Source organism: Chelonoidis abingdonii, chromosome 4 (genome assembly GCF_003597395.2).
Source record: "Chelonoidis abingdonii isolate Lonesome George chromosome 4, CheloAbing_2.0, whole genome shotgun sequence".
Taxonomy (NCBI): Eukaryota; Metazoa; Chordata; order Testudines; family Testudinidae; genus Chelonoidis; species Chelonoidis abingdonii.
In genome coordinates, this window is record NC_133772.1 from 148382924 (window position 1) to 148396725 (window position 13802).

The 13802-nt window shown below is 43.0% G+C and overlaps 1 protein-coding gene and 1 non-coding gene across 2 annotated transcripts in view; both read right to left on the reverse strand.

Annotated features, from left to right (window-relative positions):
- Window positions 1-13802, reverse strand: part of MNAT1 (MNAT1 component of CDK activating kinase) — a 214394-nt gene that overhangs the window by 88550 nt on the left and 112042 nt on the right. The gene's annotated exons all lie outside the window — the stretch shown is intronic.
- On the reverse strand, window positions 11044-11148 carry LOC116830027 (U6 spliceosomal RNA). The gene has a single exon (XR_004374862.1). It is a non-coding gene; the product is annotated as a U6 spliceosomal RNA (small nuclear RNA).

Below are 13802 nucleotides of genomic sequence, written 5' to 3' on the forward strand. Positions count from 1 at the left end.
CTTTCATCGACACGTGTAACTACACACTATACCACCGCAGAGTGGACGCGGTGTGCTCTTCATTGCAGTGTCCCGCTACACATATTCTACACAACACTGGTGTGCTGGGTAGACCTAGCCAAAGTTGTCCAGATCTCCTTGTCTGCGAGGTAACAGAATTGCTTGTGCACGAAATGTATGTTAGCATGTTCACCTCCTGCCTAAAAGTATCACAGGAAGATGATGCACAGTATTTTAAATGGAGGGCTCAATCCTTTAAAACCCGTCTCGTGAGCAATCTTTACTCACGTAAGCAAATTCACTGAAGTCAATGATATTACTCACTCGTGTACATGTGAGCAAATTTTTGCAGGTTGAGCTTGTCATAAGTAGATAGGTAAGGGTTAATTTTCTTTTACCTGTAAAGGGTGACAAAGGGGGAACCAAACACCTGACCAGAGGACCAATCAGAGACCTGGATTTTTTTTAAGCGTCTGGGAGGGAACTGGAAACTAGGGTCTTTTTGTTTTCCTCAGCTGTGAGTAAACAAGCTTTTCTTCTAACTCCATCTTCTTTCAAATATTCTACTATCAAGTGTGAGTACAAAAGAAAACAAAGTAATCGGCTGTGATGTGCTTTGATTTGTATTTACATGGGTGTTATTTGCTGGACTGTTTATTGGGCATCTTTTAAATCAGACTGTTTATTCCTATTTTCTTTAGCATTTCCCTGTATTGGTCTTACTTGCAGTATTATTTTTTTTATTTTCTTCTTTTTTCTAATTTCCTTTTTTTAAAACGGGAGTTTCTTTTCCTAGGAGGCAAAGGATAGAACTTCTGTACAGGTTCTGTCTCCCTCCGGGAAACAGGAATGGGAGAGAAGGCATTCATTCTGTGTACTTCCTATTGTCCCCAGGCGGAACAGGCTAGGGGAACGAGGAATTCAACTTCTTCTGTGTTTTTGAGTTTTTTCTTAGTTCTGGACGAACAAGCGAGGGATCTCCTCGGGTGTTAGCTTGATAGTTTGATGCATAGCTCCGAGAGTAAATAGCTTCTTGGTTTGCATTCACGGGTTAAGTATAGCATGCCCAGGCTCACCCAGAAAAAGGGGGGGAGTGGGGATGAGCTATGAGACCTGTCTGGGTCTTGGAGGGGTCCCAAGAAGGTTGGGTGACTTCGGCGTTGACCAGGGACCCTAAAAATCCTGGTTGGTGGCAGCGAGATAAGATCCAAGCTGGGTATAAGCTTGGGGGAGGTTTACAGTAAACACTCAGATTTTGAACGCTAAGTCCAGATTTGAGACAAACGTTTACCACAGAGCTCCTAGCTCTCAATGCAACAGAGGACCAAAGTGGTCCTCATCACATCCCTCTATAAAAGGAAACTAGATTTATCACTAATGGGAAAGGCATTTTGTATTATGTTAACTGAAAACTGTTTTCTCAGATGTGCATTTCAATAAGCCTCAAACAGGATTATTTTGCTATAAATAATGTAAATTAGGCAAGTTTTGCTCCTGAGCTTCCCACATGTAAATAGGATTTTTCAAGCCTTTCCAGGCTATCTGGGGGGACGACAAAAACAACAGTTACCTACCTCTCAAAATTGTTGTTCTTCGAGATGTGTTGCTCATGTCCATTCCAAGTAGGTGCGTGCGTACCATGTGCACAGGCATTAGAAGGCTTTTTCCCCTAGTGATACCCAGCAGGTTGGCTGTGGAGCCCCCTGGAGTTGCACCTTCATGGCGATGTACATAGATTCCTGCCAACCCCTACCTCTTCAGTTCCTTCTTGCCGGATACTCTGACAGAGGGGAGGCGGGCGGGTCTTGGAATAGATGTGAGAACACATCTCGAAGAACAACAGTCATGAGAGAAAAATGGTTACCCATCATTTTGTAACTGTTGTTCTTTGAGATGTGTCACTCATGTCCATTCCATTGTAGGTGTCTGCACACTCACATGCACGGTCGTAGGAGACTTTTGCCTTAGTGGTACCCATAGGGCCGATTGCAGCGCCCTTTGGAGTGCCGCGTTCATGCCGCGGTATATTAGGCACTGCGAGCCCTTCATCCTCTCGGTTCCTTCTTGCCAACAACTCCGACAGAGGAGGAGAGCGGGTAATGGAATGGATATGAGCAACACATCTCGAAGAACCACCGTTATAAAAAGGTGGGTAACCATTTTTTCTTCAAGTGCTTGCTTGTGTCGATTCCATTGTAGATGGCTCAAGCAGAATCCACAGCTGGGTGTGGACACAGCTGGACCTTGTCCTTATAGAAGACCATATAAGGGGGCTCAGATGTGAGCACCCTGATTTTGGACATCGTTCAGGTCAAGATTAGAGCGACCAAAAAGGAGACCTTCCTGGAGATAAGCAGAAGGGAACCGGGGGCCCCGTGAGTCTGGGCAGCACAAGGTTCAGGTCTCAAGGAGGGACTGGGTCCTGGACACGTGGGTAAGGCCACTCCAGACTTTTCAGGAACTGCACTGTCATAGGATGGGCAAAGAGTGACCTACCATGAAATAGGGGATGGAAAGCCAAGACGGCCACCAGGTGCACCTTGACTGAGGATAGCGACAGGCCCTGGAGCTTCAGATATAGCAAATAGTACAGGTTGACTTGCAGAGGGACCTCCTCTGCCTGGATGCGGTGATCCAAGACCCAACACGTTAACCATTTCCATTTTTCTACATAGGTAGCCCTGGTAGAGGGTTTCCTGCTGCCCAGCAGGACCTGCTGGACACTGGCGGAACACTGCTGCTCCTCCCTGCTCAGCTATGCGGAAACCAAGCCATAAGGCACAGCGCCACCAGGTTTGGATGCAGCAGGTGCCCGTGGTTCTGGGACAGCAGGTCTGGCTGAAGAGGCAGCTGCAACGGGGTGGCTGCCTATAGACTCAGGAGCATGGCGAACGAGTGCTGACGAGGCCACACTGGAGCTATGTGGATGATGGCCGATTTGTCTTGCTTTACCTTGAGCAGAACTCTGTGGATTAGCGGCACAAAAATGAGCGCTCCTGACCATGGGATCAGGAAGGCGTCTGACAGGGAGCCCTTGGCTCTGCCCAGCAAACAAAACAAAACAGAACATGTGGCACTTCCTGTTCTGTCTGGACACAAAACAGGTCCACCTTGTGAGCACCCACCTGCAGAAAACTAGGCGGACCACCTCTGGATGGAGCGACCATTTGTGGCAAGATGAGAAGGATCTGCTAAGGCGATCCACAAAAGTCCCAGAGGCTGAGAGCTTCCCAATCCCAACAAAGGGCTGAAGACCTGGCACTGCCCTGCCTGTTGATGTAATACATCGCGGCCGTATTGTCCATCGGGACCTGCATCGCCCTGCCCTTCAGATGGGGCAAGAACACCTGGCATGCCAGGCAAACCGCTCTGAGCTCCCTGACATTGAAATGAAGGGCCAGGTCATGTTGCAGCCAATGGCCCTGGGTGTCGAGCTGGCCCTGATGGGCTCCTTAACACAGGTCTGATGCACCTAAGACCACGTGAGCAAAGGGGGGGAGGGGGAAAATCGCAAAAGGGACTTCCTACAGTACCGACTTGGGATCCCGCCATGACTCACCATCGTGGGCAGGAAGAAGGAACTGAGAGGGTGCAGGGCCGGTGGCACTTGATATACCGTGCCATGAGCACAGCACTCCAGATGGTGCCAGTCAGTCCAACGGGTACTGGGCAAAAGTCTCCAACGGCCGTGCATGTGGGTGCACGCACACCTACAATGGAAATCGACATGAGCAAGCACTCGAAGAACCACCATTATTTTTTCTTTGAATGACTGCTCATGTCGATTCCAAGTAAATGACTCTCAAGCCTTACCTTGGAGATGGGATTAGAGTTTATGGAATTGCTGATTGTAGAACCGCTCTGCCGAAAGCTGCATCATCTCTGGCCTGCTGTGTAATGGCGTAATGCAATATAAAAGTGTGGATCAATGACCATGTCGCTGCCCTGCAGATGTCTTGGATAGGAGTTTGTGCCAGGAACACCACTGAGGATATTTGGGTCCTTATGGAGTCTGCTGTCAGTGCGGGGGCGGGTATCTTTGCCAAGTCATAGCATGCCCGGATACAGGACATGATCCAAGAAGAGATCCTTTGGGAGGAGAGTGGAATCCCCTTCATGCGCTCCATAACTGCAATGAAGAATTGCATTAATTTTCGAAATGGCTTTGTTCTTTCAATGTAGAAGGCTAATGCTCGTCTGACATCCAGGGAGTAGAGCATTCATTCCCTGTTGCTAGCGTGTGGCTTAGGAAAGAACACAGGAAGAAAAATGTCCTGGTTCGTGTGGAATTGAGAAACCACCTCTGGGAGGAAGGTCAGGTGCAGTCACAACTGCACCTTGTCCTTATAGAAGGCCGTGTTCAGGGGTTCCGAGGTTAAGACCTTAAGCTCAGACACCCTCCTGACTGAAGTCACAGCTACTAAGAATGCTACTTTCCAGGAAAGGTAGAGGGAGCATATTGCTAAGGCCTCGAAAGGAGGTCTCGTCAGTCTAGAGAGCACAAGGTTGAGATCCCATGGGGGAATTGGCTGTTTTACTTGAGGGTACAGCCTACCTAATCCCTTGAGGAACTGGACCGTCATGGAGTTTGTGAAAACTGAGAGACCATCTGAACCGGGGTGGAAAGCTGAGATAGCGGCTAACTGCACTTTTATTGATGATACCAACAGATCTTGCTGTTTTAGATGCAACAAACAGTCTAGGATAAAAGGAATCAATGTCTGTAAGGGTGGAGTGTGCTTTTGTAATGCCCAAATTGAGAATCTTTTCCACTTGTCCAGATAAGTGGCCCTAGTGGATGACTTCCTGTTCCTAAGGAGGACCTCTCTAACAACATCTGAGCATGTGAGCTCCGCGGGGTTTAGCCAAAGAATTTCCATGCTGCAAGATACAGAGACTGCAGATTGGGAACTGGAGACAGCTGTGGTCCTGGGGGATTAAGTCCAGGACCAAGAGCAAGGTTATAGGTGTGTCCACTGACAGGTCTAGAAGCATGGTGAACCAGTGCTAGTGGGGCCACACTGGCTCTATTAAGATCATGGCGTGAGTTTTAAACAGGATCCGCATGGCTTAAACCCCTGAGACCGAGGGGAAACATAGTGGGGGAAAAGCCCCAGCTGAAACGTAACTAAACTACTTGACTAACTAATACTAAGTTTTTAACTATTTACAGGAATAACAAGAAAGAATCCACTAGGGGATTGCTTGCTGGAGCAAAAGAGCTGCTCCAACGACTGTCACTGTCAGTAAGAAGGGACTGAAGAAGCGGTGGGTAGGTAGGGATCTATATACACCACCATGAAGGTGCGACTCCAGGGGCTTCATGGCCAACTCGATGTGTACCACTAGGGGGAAAAGCTTTGATGACTGTGCACGTGGTGCACGCACACCTCGTTGGAATTATTCAAAGAAAAATATCTATTTGTTTGTGTATAAGTAGGTGTGTCGGACTCACCAACAAGAGCTGTTTTTTGCCTGACCAAGAAAGGCTGCTTCCTAAGCCTGCCAAACTCAAATCTCAGATCTTCATCAAACTGGAAGCCATCCAACCAGCAGCACTGCATCTGCACTGATATGCTGCACCACTAGGTAAGATGTGAGCCCTTCTTTACAGGGCAACAGGAGCTTGATTTTGTATCCTTTGAGTCACTGGCAGCAGGTTAGAAACTGTATGTTTGGAGTAGACGTGGCTAATCATTTTCTTCCCCTTTTCAAATGCTGAGAGGTCTAGAAGAGTTTACTTTTCTTTTGGCATAGGATTCTAGCCTGGAACATAATCACACAAATACTGCCGTGCCAAGGCAAGCGCACAAGAAGCATTCAGCATATTTGGTTTCAAAGTTTTGGTTTTTGTTTTCTTAACTTTTTTTTAAAAACTGTCCAAGTATTGAAAAGGAAAGAAAATGTATTGCATATAAATCTCACCAAAAAAAAATGATATTTTCAGCAAAGGCAGACCACAGCTGAAAGCCTTACAAAAAAATCCAAATATTTTTAAATCACTCCCCTCTCCTCCAAGTTATCTTTTCACAGGAACTTTTGTCTACCCATAATAAATTGAAAAAAACATGTTTTGCCTTATATATAATTTTTTGCTTTTGGTTTCACATTAAACTGTGCCAGATTCAAACCCCAGGCCACATGGGTGAATGATTTACATCCCCTCTGCCCAGAGGGGATGCTGTGTTGGTGAAAGCATTCACTGATGGGGAATGGTGAGTGACAGGTGGCACCCACAAGAGATTTACTAGGACAGCTTTATTTGACAGAGTTCCACGGAAGCCTTGCTAATGGAATCTCCTCAGGAGACTCACTGAAACACTCAAACCAATCTCACCCACTTCACAGGTTGTGCCCATCAACTCCAAGGCCCACTCAACAGCGGTGCTTACAGAGGGCATATGCTGGTGTACCCTCTACTCCAAGAGGGAAAGTGAATCAGGTCCTTTGTTTAAAGGTCAGTATTTTATTTTTAAATCAATATTAAGAGGCGACCTCCAAGTAATAGACTAGCACCTCTCTAGTTCGCACATGACTGGCAGACCCATGGAGAATTACTGAATTCTGTCAATTAGTAAACAAACAATCCAAAAAGCCAGGATAATGCACCACACACACACACAAAATGTACCTGTATTCATTTCCTTTGACAGGTGCAGTTTGGTTTTAATTATTTATAATGCTCTGTACTCAGATATACTAGAATATATTTTGTGAGAAACAATCATGTCTCAGTAATATCAGAGTTGAGCACAGTGCTCAGCTATTACATTTTGGATGAGATTTGGGAAGCGAGACTTTTTTTTTTTTTTTTTTAGTACAAATTACAAATTATGTGAACTAACTGGAATGGCCCGGATGCCTCTGCAGAACGGTCTAACCAACCCAGCTAATGCCCTCAATCCTGCACAGACTTACACATGCGCTTAACATTATGAGTAGCCCTATTGAAAACAATGGAACTACTCCAGGTGAAGAAAGTTAAGCATGTGCTTGAGTCTTTGTAGGATCAAGGCCTTAGGCCTCAATCCAGCAAAGCATGGAAGCACCTACCTCACTTTAAGCATACTCGGTTTTACTAAGGTTAATAGGACTAAATTATAAGCCTAATCATTCTTCTGGATCAGAACTGACTTACTATACTATGCTACTTACTATAATGCCTACTGCTTACAGTCTTGCATGAGCCCATCCATCCCAATGGGTTTACTTATAGCAGTAAACCCAGTGCTGTTGGCAGCGAGGAATTGCAGGAACAGATGTCAGGGGAGACCATCAGCACCTGGACAATTGGAAACTCAGCTCTTTTAGGTCCCCGCTAAGTGCCAAAATGTTCAACCCTACTGAAGGCAGCCACTTTGTCCAACCACCACCAGTAATATGCCCTAGCATGCGCTCTAGTCTTATTGCATGCTCTGGGTAGCTGGGCTATAGGGGCTCAGAAACAATGGGGAGGGGTTAAGCGCATGCTTCATTTGCAATATGAAGGAATCCCACTGACTCCAAGCCCAAATTGCTTTGCCGGGTTAGGGCCAGAGTGGACCAAGTCCTTGGCTGAGTTCACTTTAGGTCAGTTCTTTAATGTTACTTGACATTATTATTCTTCTGCAACAGGAGCATTACATCAGCATGGAAAGGCAGAGTGTGGCTCAATATTTGGGACGTTTAAAGTAAGAAGAAAGTCTGTTTTCAGTTTGCTGTGATGTAAGGAACACAGGTCCTGATCAAATGCTCATTGAAGTCAGTGGGAGCCTTTCTAGCAAATATTTAATAGAAGAAATTCTGATATTAGGTCGGTAGCTTTAATTTTAAACTCTAATGGAAACTCTTAAAAAAAATATAGGATTTCTAACTGTTTTGTAAGGAGTATATGTTTATTGTACTAATTATTCTAATCTTAGAATTTGAACCCCCATCTTGCAAAGACTTACACATGTTTAAATTTTACACACTATGAGGAGTCCCACTAAATATGTACATGCACAAGTCTTTATAGGATCAAGGCCTTAGCTTGTATCAAATGGATTAAATAATAATCTTGTATTTAATTGATTACTAAACTGCTTCTCATTCTGTTTCTAGACCACCAATTTCAATCTGAAATATTTATATTCTGCCTAAATTAAAACATAATTGCAAGGAAAAATTATGCAAACTTCAAATCGTGCAATAATTTAATTTTTTTATGTGAAATAGAAGTGTTCAGGTTTCAGAGTGGTAGCCGCGTTAGTCTGTATCAGCAAAAACAACGAGGAGTCCTTGGGGCACCTCAGCGACTAACAAATGTATTTGAGCATAAACTATCGTGGGCTAGAGCCCACTATGCAGGAATTCATGGCAGCAGCCTTTTTAATATTATGAAGACTGTGCTTCTAAAAAGTGGTCTACTACAATATAAATTTGATTAGTTTTAATTATGTTTTAATGTCTTTTTGAACAGATCATGTTTCAACATGTGGCTGCAAGCTTAACATTTGACTGCAAAAGGGAGAAACTGCAAAATGCAATGCAGACAAACCACAAGCCTTTGTAAATTAATGTTTGCGGATGTAGTTGTGTGTTGATGGTATGTAACTAGTTACAAAAACAATCAAATAAATTTGCATACTGTATGTCAGTTATGCATTCTTTTAACAATATAATGCATGCCAAGTTTTAAAACAACTATATATAAACTTTATAAGTAACTGAATAATACAGAAAAACATATTGATTTGATGCAATAAATGCAGATCCATATAAAGAATAATGCGTTCCAGAACTCTTAAGCCTTTTTGGAAATAACTGTGCCTGTCAGGAACTCTGACTTTCCACCAGTTGCTGCTCCACATGTTATTGCCAATCAGATGCATTTGCTGTAGCACATTCCAAAGTTTACTAATTAATCTCTGCACTAAACCCCACCAATGGCTGTTTGCCATTTGAAATGATCATCACTTTTTATTTAAAGAGACAGTAAAGCCCATGCTCAAACTCAACCCTAACTCAAAAAAAAGTATCCAAGTTCCATTTTGCTAAATCCATTATAATCTTTTGCTGGAATTTCTTTGTAATAATTGGCTAAAGAAAACATGCTGAAACAAACAATAATTAAAAATGACAATATAATGTAAGCAATTTAAAGAAAAAAAGAATGACTATTACAAGCTTAATAATGACTTTCATTTGGATACAAGAGTTAAATTCTGTACTGGATATTAGTTGCAAACTTAAGAGAAAAAAAAAGATCAGTAGCATTTTTGCAAAGTGGCATACACTTTTGAGTTCATATGTTCTGATGATTCCAAACACTCGATGCATTTCATGCTATGTTTTAGATATTGATTTCCAGCAGTACAATCTCTTTCACTGGTTTAATAGATTGCTCCCATTCAGCAGTGCATGCTAGCTCTGTGACCTTCACAATGACCTCCGCAAAAGCAGTTGTGCATTTTACTGTAGTGTAAATCCTCACAGACAAGTCAAACCTGTTCTTTTTGGCATCCAGCCCTTCAGATGAATACTCTGCTGAGATTTATTATGAAAGGGGAACGAAGGGGCATTATTGCACAACATTCATCCTTCCCATATATCTAAGCTTAATCTTTCACAACCTCTAAAGGCCTTTAAATAAACAGATACTCTCTTAATTACACACGGGTTTCTTATTTATCACCGATTGTACGTCAATTTAAGGGTCATTCTTCATTTAGCAAAAACTAGAAACAAAACAGAAAAAGCCTGTGCGCTAAGGTGTTCTTTTATTATGACTAAGTAATAATAGCATTTCCTGTTGCTATACACTAGGGATTTGTTTTTTCTAGTAAGCCTTCAGTTCCTACACTGAAGTATTGTTCCATGTTGTTGTTATAACAGCACATATTGCCCTAAAAGGGTCCATTAATTATTTTTGTGATCCCATGAAGTTGTTACAGGATATTTGATGGTCTTCATAGATAATACACTGCCAATAAAACAATAATTAAAAGCATATCAACTTGTACTATCTATTGTCTGTTAATTTGAAATCTTTCAGAATGTGAAAAATATTTAAAAATTCACTTTCAAAGTCATTCCATGGAATATTGATGGTTGTCACTACATAGCAAAGAGCAGCTACCGAGGTGAGATTATCTGAACCAAAAACACAGTTCTTTTCAAGAATGTAAATAAAACCTTAGGCAAGCGGAGGATTCTATGATTTCAAAGAACTCTTCAAAACATTTAATCACAGGAACTATCACACTCTTCACAGGTTTCAGAGTAGTAGCCGTGTTAGTCTGTATCACCAAAAAGAACGAGGAGTCCTTGTGGCACCTTAGAAGCTAACAAATTTATTTGGGCATAAGCTTTCATGGGCTAAAATCCACTTCATCAGATGCATGGTGGGGAAGGGATAGCTCAGTAGTTTGAGCATTGGCCATCTAAACCCAGGGTTGTGAGCTCAATCCTTGAGGGAGCCATTTAGGGATTTGGGGCAAATAATCTGTCTGGAGATTAGTCCTGCTTTGAGCAGGAGGTTGGGCTAGAAAGCCTCCTGAGGTCCCTTCCAACTCTGATATTCTATGCAGTGGAAAATATAGTAGGAAGATAATAAAAGGCCATCCTGATTATCACTACAAAAGTTTTTTTTCTCCTGATGATAATAGCCCACCTTAATTGATTAGTCTCATTAGAGTTGGTATGGCAACACCCATTTTTTCATGTGTGTGTGTGTGTGTGTGTGTATCTTCCTACTGTATTTTCCACCGCATGCACCCGATAAAGTGGGTTTCAGCCCACGAAACTTTATGCTCAGATAAATTTGTTAGTCTCTATGGTGCCACAAGTACTCCTCGTTCTTTTTACACTATTCACATTCATTCTTTAGGATTTGCTAATTGATCTATCACCAAAACTTTTCTTATAGGGGTAAATAAAGGAAGAATGAACTAATGCAGACACAGTAGTATTCTGGTCTGAGAATCAGGTTCAAACTAGCTTATCAGATAATCAGTCAGCATTAACAAAACTGAAATATGTTGATTCAGGTGAATATTCCCTTATCTAAACTGAATTCCTGTGAAAAGTTCCCTCAGTCTCTCAACATCAGCTGACATCCTTGCACAGGGGCAATGCTAATCTTCTCTGTATCGTTCCAATTTTAGTATATGTGCTGCCGAGGCAAACTGTCACAGGCAATTGAAAATGCATGAGGGCAATGCTCAAATTGGAAAAATAAAGAACTTGTATGCTTCTCACACACACACAGGCCATGTCTGGCACAAATATTCTCCCCTCTTCAAGAGTGCCAATAGGCCCTTCCCTGCCATTTCAGCTCCCCACTTCTAACACCAAAATGCAATACAGTAGAGTACCTAATGGGTAAGACTTAGCAGTACACATATATAAAAAGGCTCTGACTTTAAGGTTATGCATCTTTTATTGCTTTCCCCCATTTCCCCCAGTCCATTCCATCTTCCTCATATTAGTTTTTTTCCTTTTCTTCTGTTTCCTCTCTTCCTTCCCCCATCCCTCTCTTTCCTTGCTTCCCAGGCCCATCTTGCTATTTTTCATATGAACTCCCAGGTCCCCTGTGGGAATCCTCTGGTGGGTGTGGGATGTCCACTGAAGCTCATATGCTGTGATAGTCCACTGCATCCCAGGTTTTCCTTGTTTAGGTTCCCTCCACTCCCATCCCAGGAGGTCTCCTGCTGCCCAGAGCAGGGCCCTTTGTAGGACTTCCAAGCCTCCCAGGCTAGGGCACAGAACAGAGGTGGTCTGCAGGTTTTAGACAGGTAGCTGGTGTGGCATACTGCCATAGATACCACTATACCATACCACCTAGTTTGAACTCCAAGGGCTCTTCCCACAGAAGGCAATACAATTTTTATAAAACTACAACTGTCATATTCTCATGTCCTTCTAAACAAATACATATAAAAAAGGACAGGGCCGCAGTTCTTTGGAATGGCCAAAACAATGGATATGACAAAATTGTTCCATGTAGGCCTATTTATAAACACATTTCCAAAACCTCTGAATAAGATGATAAACAACAGTCCAATAATATCAGAGATTCACCATGCAGGGCTTGTAAGGCATAAGTTACTAGTTTGACTTAAATGGGGTTAAAAACCAATGTAGCTGAACTGGTGCTTAGACCAGGCCATTACATAATTTTTTTACCATTCAGAACAGCTTTCAAAACCTCTTGAATTGAGACAGATTTCCCCTGGGGACAGGGAGAGCCTACGAGCTCCAAGACTCCTCCAAATATGGGCCCAGACAGCAGATGCGTGAGGTGCAGTTGATGGGGCTCCTGCTTACAGAGCACACTCTGCTCTCCTGTTGACCCCAAAGAGGCAAGTGGGGTCCATGGTAGGGAACGGGTGTAGACTGGACAGGTCAGGGGGAGGAGTGGACAAGACAAGACAAGACAAGACATCTCCACTTTTGTCCTGTGAAGACCGCAGACCCCGAGTCACCACCACCAAAAAACAATGATCTTTAAAACAGCATTTCCCTGGGTGAAGCAGCAACCAAAATAAGAATCCCTGGTATTTTGTCTCTGAAGGAGCAACCCTTCCAGGGAGATGGCTAGGAATAACGCAAGATGGACAGATACATAGGGGTATGTGTCATGACCTTTTCTGTGGGCCAACTGTGGGGGTTAAAGCCCTGTTTCCCCTTAACCTATAAAATGAGGTATGGAGGGGCACAAAAATAAAAAAATCATGCCAAGAATTCCCACACCGAACTTCCTCAAGATTCCCCCAATGAAAGCAGTAGGAGTTCTCCCAGGAATTCCTAATGGGATCAGAATCAGGTCCTTAAGTACAGGAATTTCTACTCTAATGGATAAGTAAAGTAAAAAATGCTTTAGGATTTGCAAGCTGATCCATCCTCAAGCCTTGCTGAAAACAAAGGAACTAACACAGAGCATCCTGAGCTACAAATCATACATTAGCTTAGCGTGTATGCTGGCACATGTTTATACTGAAAACATGGGCACGCCTACATGTGTACACACACACACACACACACACACACACACACACACACACTGCATTGCTATCTGGGGCAAACAATAGCTTAATGATGGAAAGGGTCATATGTCCACATCGATCCATTTAGATCTGTCAGCAGAACTCAGTAACAATACTGGTCAGGTTGACTTGAGAATTGACTCCAGCAGTCATGGAAGGAATCATGTTTGCATGATTCCCCTCCTATACTTTGAGTCCCTCCTCCTCCAAGGGCTCAAATAGGGAAGATGGGCCTCAGCCTACCTGAAAATACCAAATCAAAAACACTTAGAAAATGTCCGCAAAACCCTGCAGGTATAGAAGCATACACTGATTTGCTGTTAAACACTTATTCTGCAATAAGCCATAGCTATTCCAAGGGTGTTACATAAATATGACTCCACGTAATATACTATACATATTATGCATAGATCATAAAGGGTTTGTTTACACACACACAATAAAGATAGGAGGGCTAGGCCTGTCTCTACCATCCTCTCCCAGCATTTTCAACACTCCTACACCCACCACATTAAAATCATAGAATCAAAGAAATGTAGGGCTGGAAGGGACCTCAGGAGGTCATCAAGTCCAGCCCCATGTGTCAAGGTAGGACCAAATAAACCTAGGCCCATCCCCATCAAATATCTGTCTACTGTTCTTAAAAGTCTCTAATGAAAGGGATTCTGCAACCTCCCTTGGTAACTTATTCCAGTATTTATTTCTCCTTATAGGTAGAAAGTTTTTTCCTAATATATAAGTGTGACAGAACCAAAGCAATGGGGTACAGGAGTCTGGTAGAGGACAAATATACTG